Raw genomic sequence first — 19,015 nt, forward strand, 5'->3', positions numbered from 1 at the left:
TTGGGTTGCAGCCGCGGATTCCTTCAGATCGAGGTGCATCCGTTAGACGTGCAGAAAACCGCTTTCATTTGCCACAGAGGGCTATACGAGTTCACCCGCTTGCCTTTTGGCTTGTCCAACTAGCCAGCGAGCTTTCAACGTCTGATGGACGTTGTGCTCGGAAACGGAAAGTACGAATTCGCGATGGCATACATAGATGACTTTGTTGTTTTCTCGCGTACATTCGAGGAGCATCTTGAACACTTGACTATCGTGCTTGAGCGGATGCGAAACGCGGGTCTAACAATCAACCCGGGGAAAGTTCAATTGGCCGAGCCCAAAATTAACCTCCTCGGAATTGTTGTCGATAGCGGCACGCTCCGTCCCGACGAAGAAAAACTGCGCGCACTAACTGAGTACCCGCGCCCCCATGACGTGAAAAGTTTACAGCGATATCTCGGAATGATTGCATTTTATAGGGATTTCATTCCTTACTGCTCCGAGATTTCTCAGCCGCTTAATCACCTCCTTCGAAAGGGCGTCAAATGATGTTGGAGCGAACAACAACAAAGCGCATTCGCAGAGTTATCAAAGGCAGTGACAGAGAACGCGTGTCTGCATCTTCCCCACCAAAACTACCCATTCGTTTTGCAGACAGATGCAAGCGATTGTGGCGTAGGAGCTGTTTTACTGCAGGAACATGATGGTATACTTCGCCCGGTTGCTTTCGCAAGTCAGACCCTCAATCCCGCACAGCATAACTACAGTGTTGCAGAAAGGGAATGCTTAGCCATAGTGTATGCGTTAAAGCAATTTGACATGTATTTGGATGGCGCAACATTCCAAATTCAGTGTGATCATTTAGCGTTGCCATGGCTGAAAAGACTTCAGAACCCCGCTGGTCGCCTCGCTCGTTGGGCACTTAAGCTGCAACAATACGATTACACTATTGTGTACAGGCCGGGTGCTACAAACCAAATTGCTGATGCACTTTCCCGCGCCCCCCTTCCTGAGGAGCACGTGCAGGAAGTTCCAGGTCTGGTTGCGGTCGTTAATACAGCACAAGGACCACCTGACTCACGGTGAGGAACATTGGTCTCAAGAGAGGATCTTCTCAAGGCCCAGCACGACGATGGGTTGTGCCGACAAGTCACTGGCTGGCTGGCAGAGTCCAGCCCAGTCAAAACCAAGGGTGATGAACAGTTCGACTCTTACTTACTAAGCAGTGACGGACTCCTGTTGCGCTACATCCCTCAGGCTGATGATGATCTGAGCAGTTCTCCGTTTCGAACAGTGATACCTCGGAAGTTGCGTAAGTCCGTCATCAGATACATGCACAGCTCTGCCCTAGCCGGGCACAGCAGTGGGAGCAAAACTTACGATAAGTTGTCCCAGATTGCTACGTGGCCCGGCATGCGGCAAGATGTACTGAGGTATGCGCGTAGTTGCCCGTCATGCCAGAAAGCGTAGCCACGTGGTGGTCAACCCTCAGGTCTTATGCAACCGATCGCAAGCCAGAGCCCTTCGCAGATCTGTTGCTGTGACGTCATGGGTCCATTTCCACGTAGCCCACGCGGAAACCAGTACTTGTTCGTAGTAACGGACCATTTCACCAAAAGGGTGGAGCTGTTCCCTTTACGAAAGTTGGATTCGCAGAAAATATGGGACTGCCTACTTCAAGTTTTCGCACGTTTTGGTTTCCCGGCAAGCCTAATTTCGGATAATGCGTCATATTTTACGAGCAAACTGTTCGTCGATGCAGGCACGGTTCTGGGAATTGAACATAAACGGACTTCGCCGTATCATCCACAGGCCAATATAACCGAAAGAGTGAATCTAAACCTTAAAATAATGCTTGTTGCTCATATGAAGCGTCACAAAGACTGGGATGCGAAGCTCCCAGAAATGGCCTTCGCCACTCGCACCACGGTTAACCGGTCAACCGGGCTCGCCCCTGCCCAGCTCAATTTCGGCAGAGAGCTTGCTTTCCCTCTCACTAACACTCTCCGTTCGACAAAGCCCAGGGCACAGGACCGCAACTACACAAAGTTCGCAGACGACCTGTGAAAGCGTTTCACTATCAACCTCAAGGAAGCCCGGGAGAACCTTGACGTTGCCAGACTGCAGCAATCCGACCAGTACAACCAGGGACGCCTAGACCTGCAGTTCGAGGTGGGAGACTTGGTGCTCAGGCGCACTCACCCCCTGAGTGACGCGGCAAAAGGCTTCACGGCCTCACTGGCCAACAGGTGGGATGGTCCATTTCGTATAGGCAAGAAGCTTTCCCCGCTTACATACACGCTAATTCACCAATCCAGTGGTGAATCCACAGGCCCAACTCATGTCACCGCCCTTAAACAATTCCACGTCCCGGAAGATGGTTTTTCGCAGGATCGGACCGATGCCGACGACGGCCCGGTTCCGGACCTCCCCTCGCCGCCACACAGGCGGTACAACCTGCGACGCCGGTGACGGCTGAGAGAGAAGCTGTAGAGCGGTGCACAAGATTCCTCTTATTTTTTTCCCTCTTTCTTTCGGGTTTCGAGCGTTGTACCTCGATCGTATATCATCCCACGGATCTGATCGCCGTTTTGAGGGGGGGGGGGGGGGGGGGGATGTTGCGCGATTGCCCACCCCAGATCCTTTATCCTTTGTTTTTTTTGCAACATAGAGCCAGGGGTTACACATGAGAGTAACCCATGGTAATTGCTCGTTCTGATCCACGAAGATGGATCACGGGAAACGCCACCACCAATCCCGGCCATCTGGACGCCAGGGTCCCCGGACACGTGGCGGTCCCAGTCACTGAGGGCGGCAACCGGCGAGGCCCTAGCCACGGAACCGCGGCCAGTGGGCAAGACGTTCCACAGGCAACGGGAACTGCAACTCTTAGCAACGCCGGGAACGGCCACCAAGGACGACCGCGACCTGGAGCGCGCCCTAGCGCTCGTACAGCGCCGCCGTCCATACCTTCTGCGACGACTTCCGACGACGACGACCGCGACGATACAGACATTGACACACCGCACGCTTAAGGGGGGGGGGGGGGAGTGTGGGAGCGAGGGTCTTCCACCCCGCCCAGGGGCCGCTACCGACCGCCCAAGGGCCGCTACCGATCGCCCAGGGGCCACTACCGACCGCCCAGGGGCCGCTACCGATCGCCCGAAAAGGACAAAGTCCGAAACGCACAACAGTGCTGTGACAAGTTAGTGGCGCCCCCCTCCAATCCGCCCGTCTGCGGCCGCCTGGCTCGGCGGGCAAAATTGTTCACCGCGACAATAAACACCGTTGAGCACACGTGTTCCGGTCAGACATCGTCCACCCTCACAACCAGGCTGCGTGTCGTCTCTCCTCGGCGGGTGCTTCGGCCCCCTTCGTCCACGTTCGAGAAAGATCGTGACACTGGCGACGAGGAACCGTGGCACTGGAGGCCACCAACGTGCACGGTTTGGCCCACGCCGCCGAGAGAGTCGGAACACCGCACCCCACTCCGGTCGCCATGCCGCTGTACGGGAGGCTCGAGCCGTTCGAGGGAGATGGGTCCGCCTGGCCGGTCTACGAAGAACAGGTCCACGTGTTCTTCCGGGCGAACGACACACCCGAGGCGAAACAAAGGGACATCTTCCTGGCCAGCTGCGGGACCCGCGTCTTCAGCCTCCTGCTCGACCTCCTCAAGCCGGCCACGCCGCACGTCAAATCGCTGGGTGAGCTGCTCGCCACGCTGCGCTCGCACTTCAGCCCGGCGCCGTCCACGCTTATGGAGCGGTTCCGCTTCAACAACCGGAGCCGCCGGGACGGGGAGACCCTCGGGCAGTTCGTCGCTGCGCTACGAGGGTTAGCGAGCACCTGCGCCTTCGGCGACCAGTTGGACTCGCTACTCCGGGACCGGTTCGTCTGCGGCATCAACAACCCTGCCATGCAGACGCGACTCCTGGAGCTCCCCGACCCCTCGCTGGACGACGCGGTGAAGGTAGCGCTGGCGATGGAAGCAGCAGCGAAGGACGCCAGCGAAATAGCGCGTGCGGCCGGCTCACCGTCGACGGAAGCGGCGGTAAACAAGATGGCGGCAAGGAGCGGTGCCTGCAGCCGCTGCGGTGCTGCCCACTCCCCCTCACAGTGCCAGTTCGTCCAAGCACAGTGCTTCACGTGCGGGAGAACTGGGCACCTCGCACGTGTCTGCCGAGGGGGGAGGACGAGCGGCGGCCAGCAGCAGCAGCAGCAGCCTGGTTCAAGCCCGGGTTCCAGCCAAGCCCCCGGCCAGGGTGGCCGTCGCAAGAGAACGCGGCGGGGACGAGCGGCACCAGGCCCGGGTCCGTCTTCAGCCAGGGTCCACGTCGTGGCCGAGGACCCGCAGATTTTCGACGTGTGGCAGACCAGGGGAATTTCATCGTCTGTGCCACCATACATGGTGTCTGTCAAAATCTGCGGCCACCCCATCACCTAGGAGCTGGACACAGGGGCCAGCGTGTCGGTCATGCCCGGGAAGTTGTTCAAGCGGACCTTCCCCGGCGTGTCTATCGAGGCGTCTGACGTCATGCTGCGCAGCTACTCCGGGCAGCTTTCCCACGTCCAGGGTCGGGCCCAAGTCAGCGTTCGCCTTGGCGACAGGGAGGAAATCCTTCCCCTTTACCTAACCAAGGGGTCGTCGCCGACGCTGCTGGGCCGGAACTGGATTCACTCGCTGGGTGTTCGGCTGCCGGAGTACCAAGAAGCTGCGCTGCACGTGGTGAAGGACGTCCCGAGCCTCCTGACCGACTTCCAGTCCCTGTTCCAGCCGGGGGTGGGCACCTTTGCCGGCACGACGGTCGGCATCCACATACCCGAGGGAGCCCGGCCTCGGTTCTTCAAGCCGCGTCCGCTGCCGTTCGCCCTGAAGGACGGGGTCACCCAGGAGCTGCAACGCCTGCAGCGAGAGGGTATCCTGGTGCCCGTCAAGACCTCCAAGTGGGCTGCACCGGTTGTTCCAGTCCTCAAGCGAGACGGCCGCGTCAGGATCTGCGGGGACTTCAAGGTCACCATCAACCCCGTCGCTACCGTCGAAAAGTACCCGCTGCCTCGGGTAGAAGATCTCTGGTCGGCTCTGTCCGGGGGACAGAAGTTCACCAAGCACGACCTTCGAGATGCATACCAGCAGCTGGTGCTCCAGGATGCCGCCCGGAAGTACGTCACCATTTCGACTACTATGGGACTCTTCCAGTACACGCGCCTACCGTTCGGCGTGGCCTCAGCCCCAGCCATCTTTCAGAGAGAGATGGACAACCTCTTCAGGGGCATGAGGCACGTGGCGGTGTACTTGGACGACATCCTGGTTACCGGTACCGACGACGGGGACCACCTGCAGAACCTGCGCAAGGTCCTGACAAGACTACAGGACGCCGGTCTCAAGCTGAGGCTGGACAAGTGCATGTTCCTGACCCCCAGCGTGGAGTACCTGGGACACATCATCTCCCGGGCTGGCCTGGCCCCGGCACCCCGCAAGATTGAGGCCGTGCTCAAGGCGCCGAAGCCCAAGAGCAAGAAGGAGCTTCAGAGCTACCTCGGCCTCATCAACTTCTACAGGAGGTTCCTGCCCAACCTGTCGACGCATCTGGAGCCGCTGCATCGTCTGCTTCGTGACGGTCAGCAGTGGGCCTGGAAGAAGGAGCAGGACTTGGCCTTCCAGCGCAGCAAGGAGCTGGTCGTTAAGGCTCCAGTGCTGGTGCACTTCGACCCGGCCAAGCCTGTAGTCCTCACTGTGGATGCGTCGCCGTACGGGGTAGGAGCCGTCCTGTCGCACCGGGGTCAGGATGGTCAGAAACGCCCTGTGGCGTTTGCTTCTCGTCGTCTCCATGCGGCGGAGCAACGCTACAGCCAGCTCGACAGGGAAGGCTTGGTCCTCATCTTCGGGGTCCAGCGCTTCCACCAGTACCTGTGGGGCCGGCAGTTCGAGGCAGTCACGGACCACAAGCCGCTGCTGGGGCTGCTGGGACCTGACAAGGCAGTCCCAGTGCAAGCATCGCCTCGTGTGGTACGCTGGGCCTTGACGCTGGCAGCCTACAGGTACAAGCTGGTCTACCGCCCTGGGAAGGACCTGGGACCTGCAGACGCCCTGAGCCGCCTGCCCCTGCCGGAGGTGCCTGCTGCCGTTCCGGAGCCAGCTGATGTGTTCCTGCTGGAGCGGGCCTACCCGGGGGTGCTACCAGGACTGCTGTGGCGCAGGCGACCAGCCGGGACCCGGTCCTGTCTCAGGTGGTCAAGGCGGTTGCCCGAGGGGAGGAGCTGCGTCACCAGGCATACAGCCACAAGACCGCCGAGCTGAGCTTGGAGCAAGGCTGCCTCCTGTGGGGTTCCAGGGTGGTGATTCCACAAAGTCTGCGGGCCAAGGTGCTGCAGTTGCTGCACGCGGGGCATCCTGGCATTGAAAAGACCAAGATGGTGGCACGGTCGCACGTTTGGTGGCCTGGCTTGGACCAGGACATCGTGCACCAGGTGCAAGGCTGCCAGGTCTGCCAGGAGAACCAGCGAGCCTCGCGCCACGTGGAGATCACCCCTTGGCCGTTCCCACAGAGGCCGTGGTCCCGCTTGCACGTGGACTATGCGGGACCCTTCAAGGGCCACTACTTCCTGGTGGTGTGGACGCCTTCTCCAAGTGGGTGGAGGCACTGCCAGTCACCAGTCCATCGGGGAGCGCGACCATTGCGGCGCTGCGGCAAGTCTTCGCGGCGCAGGGATTGCCGGACATTATCGTGTCTGACAATGGTCCCGCTTTCGCTAGCGCCGAGTACCTGGACTGGCTGCAGAGGAATGGGAACCGCCGGATGCTGGTTCCGCCGTACCATCCTGCTTCCAATGGTGCAGCCGAGCGAGTGGTCCAGACCATCAAGGACAAGCTCAAGAAGAGCCAGCCCGGGGATTTCCGAACGCAGGTGGCCCGGGTACTGTTTCAGTACCGGACCACACCGCATGAGGTCACTGGCCATGCCCCCTGCGAGCTTCTGCTGGGCCGGATGGTCAAGACCCCCCTGGACGTCTTGCATCCAGACCTCCGGTCCACGGCGCTCCTGAAGCAGCTGAAGCAGAAGCTGGCTGCTGACCGAGGGTGCCGTCCCGGGCCTTTGCCGGACCCGGGAGCGTCGGTGTACGCCAGGAACTTCCGTCCTGGCCCACCCTGGTCTGCCGGGCGTGTGGTTTCACCAGCGAGTGCCTCGTCGCTGCTCGTCCGCATGCCCGACGGGACCACCTGGCACCGGCACGCCGACCATGTCAGGCCTCGCCTCGGAACCTGGCTTCCACCCTCGGTCGTCGCTTCAGAGGACCAGCCTGCAGGGGGCTCCACAGCACCAGTCGTGGCCAGCGGAGCGCCACCCACCCCGGAGGCGACAAGCATCGCCACTCCCGTGGCACCAGTGCCACTCCCAAATCCGGTCCCTGCAGCTCCACCGGGTGGAGCGCGACCGTTTCAGGCAGCGCCCGGCGTTGCCACACCTGGCCCGTCGACACCTGTACCCAGTCGGAGTGCACGGCAGCGGAGGCCACCTGACCGCTACTCGCCGGGGTGACCTTCATCGTCGACAGGCCGGGTCTTTGCACGACCAGACGCCGAGATGGTGTCGGCCGTGCGCATTGTGTTTAGTTTTGTTTAATAGCAAACAAACTGGGGGGGGAGGAGTGTGACAAGTTAGTGGCGCCCCTGGCTCGGCGGGCAACATTCTTCACCGCGACAATAAACACCGTTGAGCACACGTGCTCCGGTCAGTCATCGTCCACCCTCACAACCAGGCTGCGTGTCGTCTCTCCTCGGCGGGTGCTTCGGCCCCCTTCGTCCACGTTCGAGAAATATCGTGACAAGTGCATGAGGAAAGAGCCAATAAAAGGAGGACGCTGCGACAGAACCGGGGAAGACGGACCGTGGTAACGGAGGCGTGCAGTTCCAACGCTCCGGCAATGTTTTACGTTTATACTAACAATCTATTCCTGTTACTCTAATAAATGTAGTTTCTCGTTATGGAAACCCCGGCTTCGTGTTGTTCCTCCCGGGTGGGCTTGCAGCAAGGCCACCCTACCACAACCTTCCATTAGACGTTTCGCGCCGTCGTGTCCAAGTCATTTCCCTGTTTCTTTTCATTACACAAGAAAGAAAGAAACGATTACAGCACTTAATGCCAGAGTGCAATTACTATAATGGGGGCAAGTCTGCGAGATTACTACACCTGTTATTTAAAAAAGAATTCCGGGGGAATTACTTTCTTTTTTTACTCCTTGGGACAATTTTTTCTTCCGGGGACATTTTTCTCGTTTTCTTTTTTTCCGGGGACATTTATTCCGGGCAAATTTTTTCTGGTGTCCGCTTTTTTCAAGTACGGTCAATGATTGTTGTGGAAATGCGCAAATCACGCGCCACGAGTGGGTGCTCCGCCGCCATTGGCTTCCGAGGACCGCTTATTTCAGTGCTGCGGCGCTATTTGCTTCCTAGGCCCGCTCGAGACACGGGCCTGGTGCGCTGGTGCATTTGACGCTACTTGCACGTCGAACGCGAACAGACTGAGGGACTTTAGGGAGCGCAAACAGGACGTAACATCTTCTATAGTTCGATCTCCTCGCCTATAGGGGACACGAAATACTTCACTATATTTCGTTTTACCTTAGGTCCGAGCGCGGCCGATGTTATGAGCCAAAGGGGCAATCAAACAGCGCAAAAAAGCGCAATGCCATGGCGTGCTCTACGCGCTTGATTGGACTAGCGGGTGGAGGAGCACGCTCAGAGAAACGGCGAATACCGGTTGGTCCTAGCAACTGAAGAGTGCCCGCCATGTTGTTGTGCTCTTTCGCTGTTTGATTGGCCCTTCGGCTCATAACCCCGGCAGCGCTCGAACCAAAGCTGAAACAAAGTATATACATCGTTTCAGCAAAGCCCAGACGCAGTCGACGCTACGAGGTGGTGGGACCAATCAAACAGCGTCAAAAAGTGTAAGTCACTAGGCGTTCTTTTGTTCGTGAAAGCTTCAGCGATGATAGAACACGTACCGAAACACGAGGAAGACCATGATGGTGCGCTTTTGACGCTGTCCGATGGCTCACATCAGCTCGCAGCGTCGGCTGCGTCCGGACTTAAGGTAAAATGAAGTATAGGGAATACGCCTCGCAAATGGGCTCATTTTCGTCTTCTGCACATGAGAAAAGAAGTAGCGGTGACGTCAGAACGCCGAGCCCTGATTGGCTGATCGCGACCCCCTATCTGAGCGTCGTCTGTTCCTTTGCAACGTCGTCTGCGTCTGTCTTACATTTCCGGCGACTTTCGAAAGTGCAGGTCTTTACGAGCGAGCTCGACTTCGCCTTTCAGAGAGGGCAGACGAAATAACTCGAGCGGTACGTTGTTTTTGTCTAACAACTAGCAGACGCGCATCAAGGAGGGAAGTCAAAGGACTCACTGGCGAGGTGTCCCGAGGCGCCGAGGTTTGTTTGCTAAGAACCGAGAGTGAGTGTGGTTAGTGCCCGAAAGTTCCCTCCCAAATACTTTTTCCCTCCTTTCGTGTGCGGCGAGACTCCTCATTCTTTAAAGGCGTTGGCGGGTTGGGGTCTGCTTTACGTCTGCTAGTCAAAGCTATGGCTGCTTTACGTTTCCTGCGTCTGTCGGAGATTCACCACTTTTTCACCGGCGAGAGTCACCGCTGGCTCGGAAAACAAGGAGATGACAAGACGAAGAGATTGACCTCTTAATCTAAAATTAAGGTCAGCGATCAAAGTATAATACAGGAAGGGTTCACAAGGGTTCATAAGGGTCGCGCGAGCATATTCCATTCAGCACGCCAGCCGGTCGTGGGCAGACTGTCTTGGCCAAGGACCGTCGGAGCACCGCTGCGCCGAGTCGGAGTGCTTGCTAGGCCTATCTGCCGAGCTTGCTTGGTCGGGGTCATTGGAATCGTGGCCGTTGGAGCATTTCCCGGGTGTTTGTGGATCCAGCGTTCTTGTTCGTCGTGGTTTATTTCAAGTACTTTTTACTTTTTTTCTTGCTGCTTGTTGTCGGGACGCGTGAGAAGAGCACGCACAAAAATAAACGTCCGTTAGTCGTCGCGACCAAGTAACTGAGCGACGCTGTCGGCCATGCTTATTTGATAGTAAGAAGTGCGTAAGACAGCTTCGGAGCTGTCGTAGGATTCTGTCGTAGCCTGCGTAAAACTTACGATAATTTGGTTTCGTGAATACGAATTTGTTCTTACGTTTTGTCTTACGCACATTTTTGGCATAATATCGTTTCGTGAATCTGGCCCCTGCACTTCCGAAAGTCGCAGGAAAGGTAAGACAGATGCAGACGACTATGCAAAGGAGCAGACGACGCTCAGATAGGGGGCCGTGATCAGCCAATCAGGGCTCGGCGTCCTGACGTCACCGCTACCCTCTGCGCAAGAAGCAAACGAACTTGCCCTCCGCATACATCTTTCTTCTCGGAAATCCAATGGCAGTAGTAGGAAACATGTACCAGTTTGCAAAGCCCAGGAGGGCGGGGCCAAACCCGATCCGACCAATCACAGCGCAGGAGGGCGGGGCCAAACCTAATCCAACCAATCACAGCGCAGTAGGGGGGCCTTCCCTCTCAGTGACCAATGCCAGGCAGTGGGCATCGACGGCCCCGCCCACCGGCATTAGCCAGTGAACAATCGGAGCTCAGGTGTAGGTGTGAAGTCACGTGCGCGTCGCGTGTCACTCACCATGACCACAGACCACAGACCACAAGCTTGTGGTTGACCAGGTAACAACCACGTTCTTCGTTCGACAGAGGGCGCCATAGGACTTCAATTGCGGCGCGTCTCACGTGTGATGTCACAGGGTCAGAGCTTCGTTCGACAGAGGGCGCTATAGGATTTGAATTGCGGCGCGTTTCACGTGTGATGTCACAAGGTTCGCGCTGCGTTCGACAGAGGGCGCTCACGTGATGTCGCACAGAATTTGTGCAGCATCCGAAGAGGGGACTCCGCTCCGATCACATGACGGTCACGTGTTGTGAATTTAAATCGATGCGCGGTAATGCCCCTTTTATTCGATACAAAAAGGCTCCGCGGCCGACTGCGAATCGAACTCGCTACTTCGAGCACAGAGGCCCGACACTCTACCCCCTGAGCTACGAGCACATTGCTTCCGAGATCGCTGAAGTCGGCTTAGTTGTTCGTGTGTGTGCAATTCAGATCACGTGTTTTCCTGCCACTTGGCTTTTGTAATGCGGTTAAAAAACAGGATGCGTCATTGTCGCAGGTCATGTGACCACGGTCGTGTGACGTTGCTCGTCTTCCTATCACGTGATTTCGCGCGCGCGCGATTCAAACGATGCTCGCGAACTCGTAGCCTCGTGGCGCCCCCTTAGCTGTTGCAAATGGGGTCTTCGACCCGCTGAATTTCGGCGTCATGTGACGGTCCCAAATAGAAGCAGCTGGGTCCCGCAAAATTGAGGTGAAATGTAAAAATTTCAAGCTCGCGGACCCTGATTGATGTTGATCCTGCGTAAAGCTTTAAAGTGGCCCTGTTAAAATTTGGGCCAAGCTCGTAAAACTTTGCAAAGACCCAGCGTATTTTGGGAATAGGCGCCATCTAGTGTTCAATGTGTGAAGTGGTCCTCGTCAAAATTGGGTGCCATCTGGTGGTAAAAGCTTCGACCCGCTATAAATTTTGGGCCTCATGTGAAGGTCCCAATTAGCACCAGCTGGGTGTCGCTAAATTGGGGGTGAGGTCACGGTAAAACTTTGAAGCTGGCGGACCGTGTTAAATCTTGGTTCACAAACAAACAACCCTCCACGGAATTTGAACGCGTCATTGCTCCAGGTCATGTGACAAAGCCTATCTATACAATTCCTCATGCAGGAAGCAGTCTAGACAGGTCTTGATACGTCTCGAGAGCTCGCAATGTTATTTTCTTTTTTCATATGCAAATGAAATACATTTTCTTGACGCGCCGCTCGTTCGCTTTTGTTTATTCAGCTGTCGTACTCGGGCTCGGAACGTCGCTTGTGCGCCGGAGACCGCACAGGATATGAACGCGTCAATGCCGCAATTCATGTGACGAAGGCCGTGTGACGTAATATTATTTACATCGCTGGGCGATAACGTTGCTCGTCTTCCTATCACGTGATTTCGCGCGCGCGCGATTCAAACGATGCTCGCGAACTCTTAGCCTCGTGGCGCCCCCTTAGCTGTTGCAAATGGGGTCTTCGACCCGCTGAATTTCGGCGTCATGTGACGGTCCCAAATAGAAGCAGCAGCTGGGTCCCGCTAAATTGGGGTGAATGTAAAATTTTGAAGCTCGCGGACCGTGATTGATGTTGATCCTGCGTAAAGCTTTAATGTGGCCCTGTTAAAATTTGGGACAAGCTCGTAAAACTTTGCAAACACCCAGCGAATTTGGGAATAGGCGCCATCTAGTGTTCAATGTGTGAAGTTGTCCTCGTCAAAATTGGGTGCCATCTGGTGGTAAAAGCTTCGACCCGCGATAAATTTTGGGCGTCATGTGAAGGTCCCAATTAGCACCAGCTGGGTGTCGCTAAATTGGGGGTGAGGTCACGGTTAAACTTGGAAGCTGGCGGACCGTGTTAAATCCTGGTTTAGCGCAAAGCTTCGAAGTGGACCTGCGTAATTTTGGGCCAAAGTCTTGAAGCTCACAGACTGTGCTGGACCCAGTGATTTGTTTTGAATAGACACCATCTAGCGTTAGAACTTTGAAGTGCTCATCCCTGAAATCGCTGACATCTGGTGGTAAAAGCTTCGACCGACTAAATTTGGGCGTCATCTAAAGATTTTCTTAGCACCAGCTGGATATCGATAAATTTTGGCTGGGTTGACGGTAAAACACTGAAGTTCACAGGCCGTGCTACATCTTCTCCCCAGCGTAAAGCATTCAAGTGACCCTGCGAAATATTGTGTCTCAGCGTAAACTTTTGAGAGCTCATAGACCGTGCTTGATCCCAGTGAATTTTGGATAGGAGTCGTTTAGTGTTAGAACTATGAAGTGCTCATCGCTAAAATTGCTCACATCTAGTGTTAAAAGCTACGACCCGCTAAATTTGGGCGTGACATGACGGGTCCTTAGCACACCTGGTCAGCTGTATCCACTTAATTTTGAGGGGTGACGGTGAAAAATTCGAAGCTCACGTACTGTGCTAAGCTGAGAAACAGCGTAAAGTTTTGAAGTGGCACTGCCATATTTGGGGGGCTGGCCCCAGCGTGTAAAACTCTTAAGTGGCCCTAATGAAATTTCGGGCCCAGCGCGTAAAACTTTGCACAGTCCCAGCCAATTGTGGGTACCCGACACCTAGCGTTAAAACTTTGAACTGGTCGAAGAATATTTTATATTTCCCGATAGGAAGATGATAGGATAGGAAGACGAGTAACGTTAGCGCCCAGCGATGTAAATAATACTACGTCACACGACCTTCGTCACATGAATTGCGGCATTGACGCATTCATATCCTGTGGGGTCTCTGGCGCACAAGCGGCGTTCCGAGCCCGAGTGCGACAGCTGAATAAATAAAAGAAAATGACATTTCGAGCTCTCGAGACGTATCTCAAACCTGTCTAGACTGCTTCTTGCATGACGGAATTGAATAGATAGGCTTCGTCACATGACCTGGAGCAATGACGCGTTCAAATTCCGTGGAGGGTTGTTTGTTTGTGAACCAAGATTTAACACGGTCCGCCAGCTTCCAAGTTTTACGGTGAGCTCACCCCCAATTTAGCGACACCCAGCTGGTGCTAATTGGGACCTTCACATGACGCCCAAAATTTATAGCGGGTCGAAACTTTTACCACCAGATGGCACCCAATTTTGACGAGGACCACTTCACACATTGAACACTAGATGGCGCCTATTCCCAAAATACGCTGGGTCTTTGCAAAGTTTTACGAGCTTGGCCCAAATTTTAACAGGGCCACTTTAAAGCTTTACGCAGGATCAACATCAATCACGGTCCGCGAGCTTCAAATTTTTACATTTCACCTCAATTTTGCGGGACCCAGCTGCTTCTATTTGGGACCGTCACATGACGCCGAAATTCAGCGGGTCGAAGACCCCATTTGCAACAGCTAAGGGGGCGCCACGAGGCTACGAGTTCGCGAGCATCGTTTGAATCGCGCGCGCGCGAAATCACGTGATAGGAAGACGAGCAACGTCACACGACCGTGGTCACATAACCTGCGACAATGACGCGTCCTGTTTTTTAACCGCATTACAAAAGCCAAGTGGCAGGAAAACACGTGATCTGAATTGCACACACACGAACAACTAAGACGACTTAAGCGATCTCGGAAGCAATGTGATCGTAGCTCATTTGTGCTCGAAGTAGCGAGTTCGATTCGCAGTCGGCCGCGGAGCCTTTTTTATCGACTAAAAGGGGCATTTACCGCGCAGCGATTCAAATTCAAAACACGTGACCGTCATGTGATCGGAGCGGAGCGCCCTCTTTCGGATGCTGCACAAACACTGTGGATGGATGGATGGATGAATACGGCTGAGCCCTTTGGATCAAGCGGTAGCTTACGCCACCTAGCCATTTTGTTTTACCATTTAAGCTTAGAATATTTAAATGTGAAATCTATATTCACTCCGCAGTGCAAAGAAAGTGAGGCTATGAAACCCCCTTGCCATCAGTGATTAAGAAAATACCTAGTTTTCTCTCGATTTCTGCCACCATTCACTTAATCTTTGCTTGGTAATCTCTACAGTCTTGAAATCCACTCTCCCTTCGCTGTCTCTAAAACCCAATGACTTTATTAAATCTATGTTGTCTTCGGTAGGCATAGGGTGAAGCCCTTTACAGTAGAGTATCAAGTGCTCAGCCGTCTCGTCCTCCTCTCCACAAGCAGTGTACACTGTATCAATTTCCTGGTACTTCACTCTGTATGTTCTGGTTCGCAGAACACCCGTTCTTGCCTCAAACAGCAATGAGCTTCCCCTAGAATTGTCATAAATGCTTTCTTTGGCAATAACTCTTTTGTTTAATCTATAGCTTTCCAGAGCAGTCTTTGTCTGCATTCCCTCTAGCCACCGATCTCTTTCTGTGGCCTTAACTTTCTTCTTAACTGAGACTTGCTCTTCCGTATCTTCGCTATAGCCCAAAAACCTTCCTCTTAATTTCCTAGTGCGCTGTCTCCACTTTGTGTCTACACTCCTCATGTATAAATAGCTGAAAACCTTTCGTGCCCATTGCTCCCCATCCATTAGCCTCAACCTATCCTCAAATTCTACCTTGCTCACCGCTTCCCTGCTCTCAAATGATGCCCATCCCATGTCTCCTTGTACTCCCTGGTTTGGCGTTTTGCAATGCGCCCCCAAAGCCAGTCTACCTACTCCGCGCTGTTTTATTTCTAGTTTCGCATGCACTTCGGATTTCATGCATAGCACTGCGTTTCCAAAAGTCAAGCCAGGCACCATGACCCCTTTCCAAATCTCTCTCACCACCTCATACCTGTTGTAATTCCAAAGTGCTCTATTTTTCATTACAGCTGCATTTCTGTTGCCCTTACCTATTATATACTTTTCATGGTCTCTGAGATATTCTGCACCATCACATATCCATACTCCTAGATACTTGTATTTACTAGCTCTCTCAACTGTAATATTCTGTATCTTCAGCCTCTCAACTTCATCCTCGTTAAAAATCATGACTGCCGATTTTTCGCTACTGAATTCTAAACCTAATTCCTCTCCTTCCCTACCACAGATGCTCATTAATTCCTGCAACTCTGTCCTGTTGTTAGCCATTAGTACAATATCGTCCGCATACATCAATCCCGGTAAGGATTGCTGAATTTTTTGGCCTAGCTTACTGTAAGAAAGGTTGAACCCAAGCCCACTCTTCTCTAGTCTATCCTCCAATCCTCTCAGATACAACATAAACAACAAAGGCGATAACGGGCACCCCTGCCTAAGGCCTCGTCTTATCTCTATTTTCCCTGTCGCCTTTCCTTCCCATGTTATAATCACCTTGTTATCTTTGTAAATGTTCCTTAATAGTGCTGTTAGTCCTTCATCTAGGTTTAAGTTCTCCATTATGTCCCACAGGTTTCTTTGGTTCACATTGTCATAGGCACCCTTGATATCCAGAAATGCCAGCCAGAGCTGTCTGTTTTCTTTTTGCGCTATTTCTATACACTGTGTTAGAGAAAATAAGTTGTCCTCCAACCTTCTTTGTTTTCGAAACCCGTTCTGTAACTCGCCCAGTATGCCCTCGCAATCTACCCATTCCTCCAGTCTGTTCTTTATAATCTGCATTACCAACCTGTAAATAACCGGTGTCACGGTTATAGGACGATAATTCCTAATATCAGACTTATCTCCCTTTCCCTTATATATCATACTCATCCTACTAAGCCTCCATTCATCTGGAATATTTCCTTTTGTTATCATGGTACTCACTACCTCCCTTAGTTTTGCCTTAGATTTAGGACCCAAATTCTTCACCAGCTTGATAGGGATACCATCTGTGCCTGTCGACGTGCCACTAGGGACTCTTCGTTCCGCCTTTTCCCATTCTCTTTGTCCAAAATCCGCGATGTCACAAACTGGACTGCTACTTCCTTCGGTTCTCCTATCTTCCACATATACCCGTTCCCGAAATTTCTCCTCCATCACTGCTCCTATATATTGTATCGCATCATCTCCCTCTAATTGATCTCCCTGATGCGAGAGTATAAACCTCTGTCTAGCTTGCGTTGTTTCACCGAGTGAGTTCAAGTGCTCCCAAAACTTCTTGGCAGCATTTCTATCTTTCTTACTTACATTACTCATCCATTCCTCACCCTTTCTCTGAATTTTCGCATTGATCAAACGGGATGCCTCTCGGCGGCATGTTACAAAATTGTCCCATTTTCTTTTTACTTCCGTTTCGGACTCCCCACTACGCTTGGAATACCTGTGTTCTCTAGAGGCTTCCTGACGTTTTTGTATCGCTTGCTTCACTTCTTTGTCCCACCAACTTTTTGGTCTATGTCCTTGCTTCCCCTTTCGTTTACTCTTAACTTTGTCTAGTTCTAGAGAAAAAAGCCTAGTTAGGCTCTCATAGGTCCAATCTGTATGCCGTTGCCCTGAAACTGCTGCCTCTATTCTTTCAACAACTATTTCCAACTCTTTGTCGCTGCAGAAAGTTTGCTTTGAATTATGTTGTCTAGTTTCAGCATTTACTTCTCTGGCAAAATTCAGCTTAATACGTTTGTGATCACTACCAAGACTTTTGGAACCTTCTTCATCTATTTTCATTACTTGTAACTTACCATATATTTTGTGTGACATGAGTACGTAATCTATAGTTGAATGCAGATTGCCAGTTTCCCAAGTTATGTGCCCGTCACACTTCTGACTGGTATTACATAAAACTAAGTCATGTTTTTCCACCAGTTCTAGTAATATGCTTCCAGTTGAGTCCGTATACCCATCCAGACCCCCAATATGGGCATTCATGTCTCCCATAATAATTATTTCGGAGCCTTCCCCTAGTTCACTAATGTCTCTTGATATGCAATCAATCATTTTTCTGTTTTCCTCTTTAGCACCTGTCCCTGTCCATAAGTAAACCACTCCAAGGACTGTTGATTCCCCAGCGACTTTTCCTTTCAGCCACAAATGTTCGGCGCACTCCTTTCTGATCCTTTGAAAGTTCATATTCTTCTTAATGAATGCTCCAATTCCACCTCCCTTCCTCGTTCCCTCCATTCTGTTGCATTCTTCCCACACATAGTGCGACATCACGTGAGCGCCCTCTGTCGAACGCAGCGCGAACCCTGTGACATCACACGTGAGACGCGCCGCAATTCAAATCCTATAGCGCCCTCTGTCGAACGAAGCTCGGACCCTGTGACATCACACGTGAGACGCGCCGCAATTCAAGCCCTATAGCGCCCTCTGTCGAACGAAGCTCGGACCCTGTGACATCACGTGGTTTTTATGAGGTGATGACCGCAGCTGTCAACACCTGGTCTGTGGTTTGAGGTCTGAGGTTTGAGTTCTGAGGTGGTTGTTATCAGATGATGACCGCAGCTGTCAACACCTGGTCAACCACAAGCTTGTGGTTTGAGGTTTGCGGTCTGCGGTCATGGTAAGTGGCACGCGCCTGACACGCGACGCGCACGTGACTTCACACCTACACCGAGCACGTGACTCGAGGGCGGGACCTCGCTGAGCTCCGATTGGTCACTGGCTAATGCCCTGTGGGCGGGGCCATCGATGCCCACTGCCTGGCATTGGTCACTGGGATGGGAGAGAGGGAAAGGGCCCGCCCTACTGCTCTGTGATTGGTTGGATTGGGTCTGGCCCCGCCCTCCTGCGCTGTGATTGGTCAGATCGGGTTTGGCCCCGCCCTCCTGGGCCTTGAGTGACAGCTGTGCAAACTGGTACATGTTTCCTACTACTAATGACCTTGGCGCCAACAGGTTTTGCATTGTTGGAACGACTGAACGTCCGTAGTCACAGGGTGAAATTTCCCATCTGAAGTGGTAGGGGTACCTGCCGCCAGCTATCGTCGTGGGCATCCATCGACGCTGCGGATGCAGCCGTCTCTGCTGTCTTGGCGAGTCCGTCGCGTTCGCACTGTCGCAGGGCGAGAGCGCGACAGCGTGCACGGCTCGACGAGCACGCGTTCCTCTGTTGGGTCCACAACTATCAGGGAGGATTTGGCGCGCTATCTAAAGCAAATGAGCAGAGTGGAATTTATTTTCCTAGCGAAGTATTTGGAGATAATGTCGCTCACCGCACCCATCTCGTCTGCCCTTGTGAGCGGCAAAATATTGGCGAGGAACCCCAGACAGCAGCTCCTCTGGCCGGTACAGCAATTGTCTCAAATCGATGTTCTGACAGTGGGCCATGTAAAGTATCGTGCAGAGAAAAATAACTCCTTTATGCTGTAGTGTAAAGTGGGGTTTGAGGGAGACCATAAAGGTTCTTTCCTTTGTGGAAATACAGAGCCCCACAGCTTCTCATGCAGTCCACTTTGGTTCTCCATAAGCACGAACGCAGCCGACGAGTTGATGGGGTCAATCATAAAGCGCAACGTCACGGCGGTCGTCGTCTTTCTGCACCTCTGTT

Source organism: Ixodes scapularis, unplaced genomic scaffold (genome assembly GCF_016920785.2).
Source record: "Ixodes scapularis isolate PalLabHiFi unplaced genomic scaffold, ASM1692078v2 PGA_scaffold3__209_contigs__length_174095766, whole genome shotgun sequence".
In the NCBI taxonomy this organism is placed as follows: Eukaryota; Metazoa; Arthropoda; class Arachnida; order Ixodida; family Ixodidae; genus Ixodes; species Ixodes scapularis.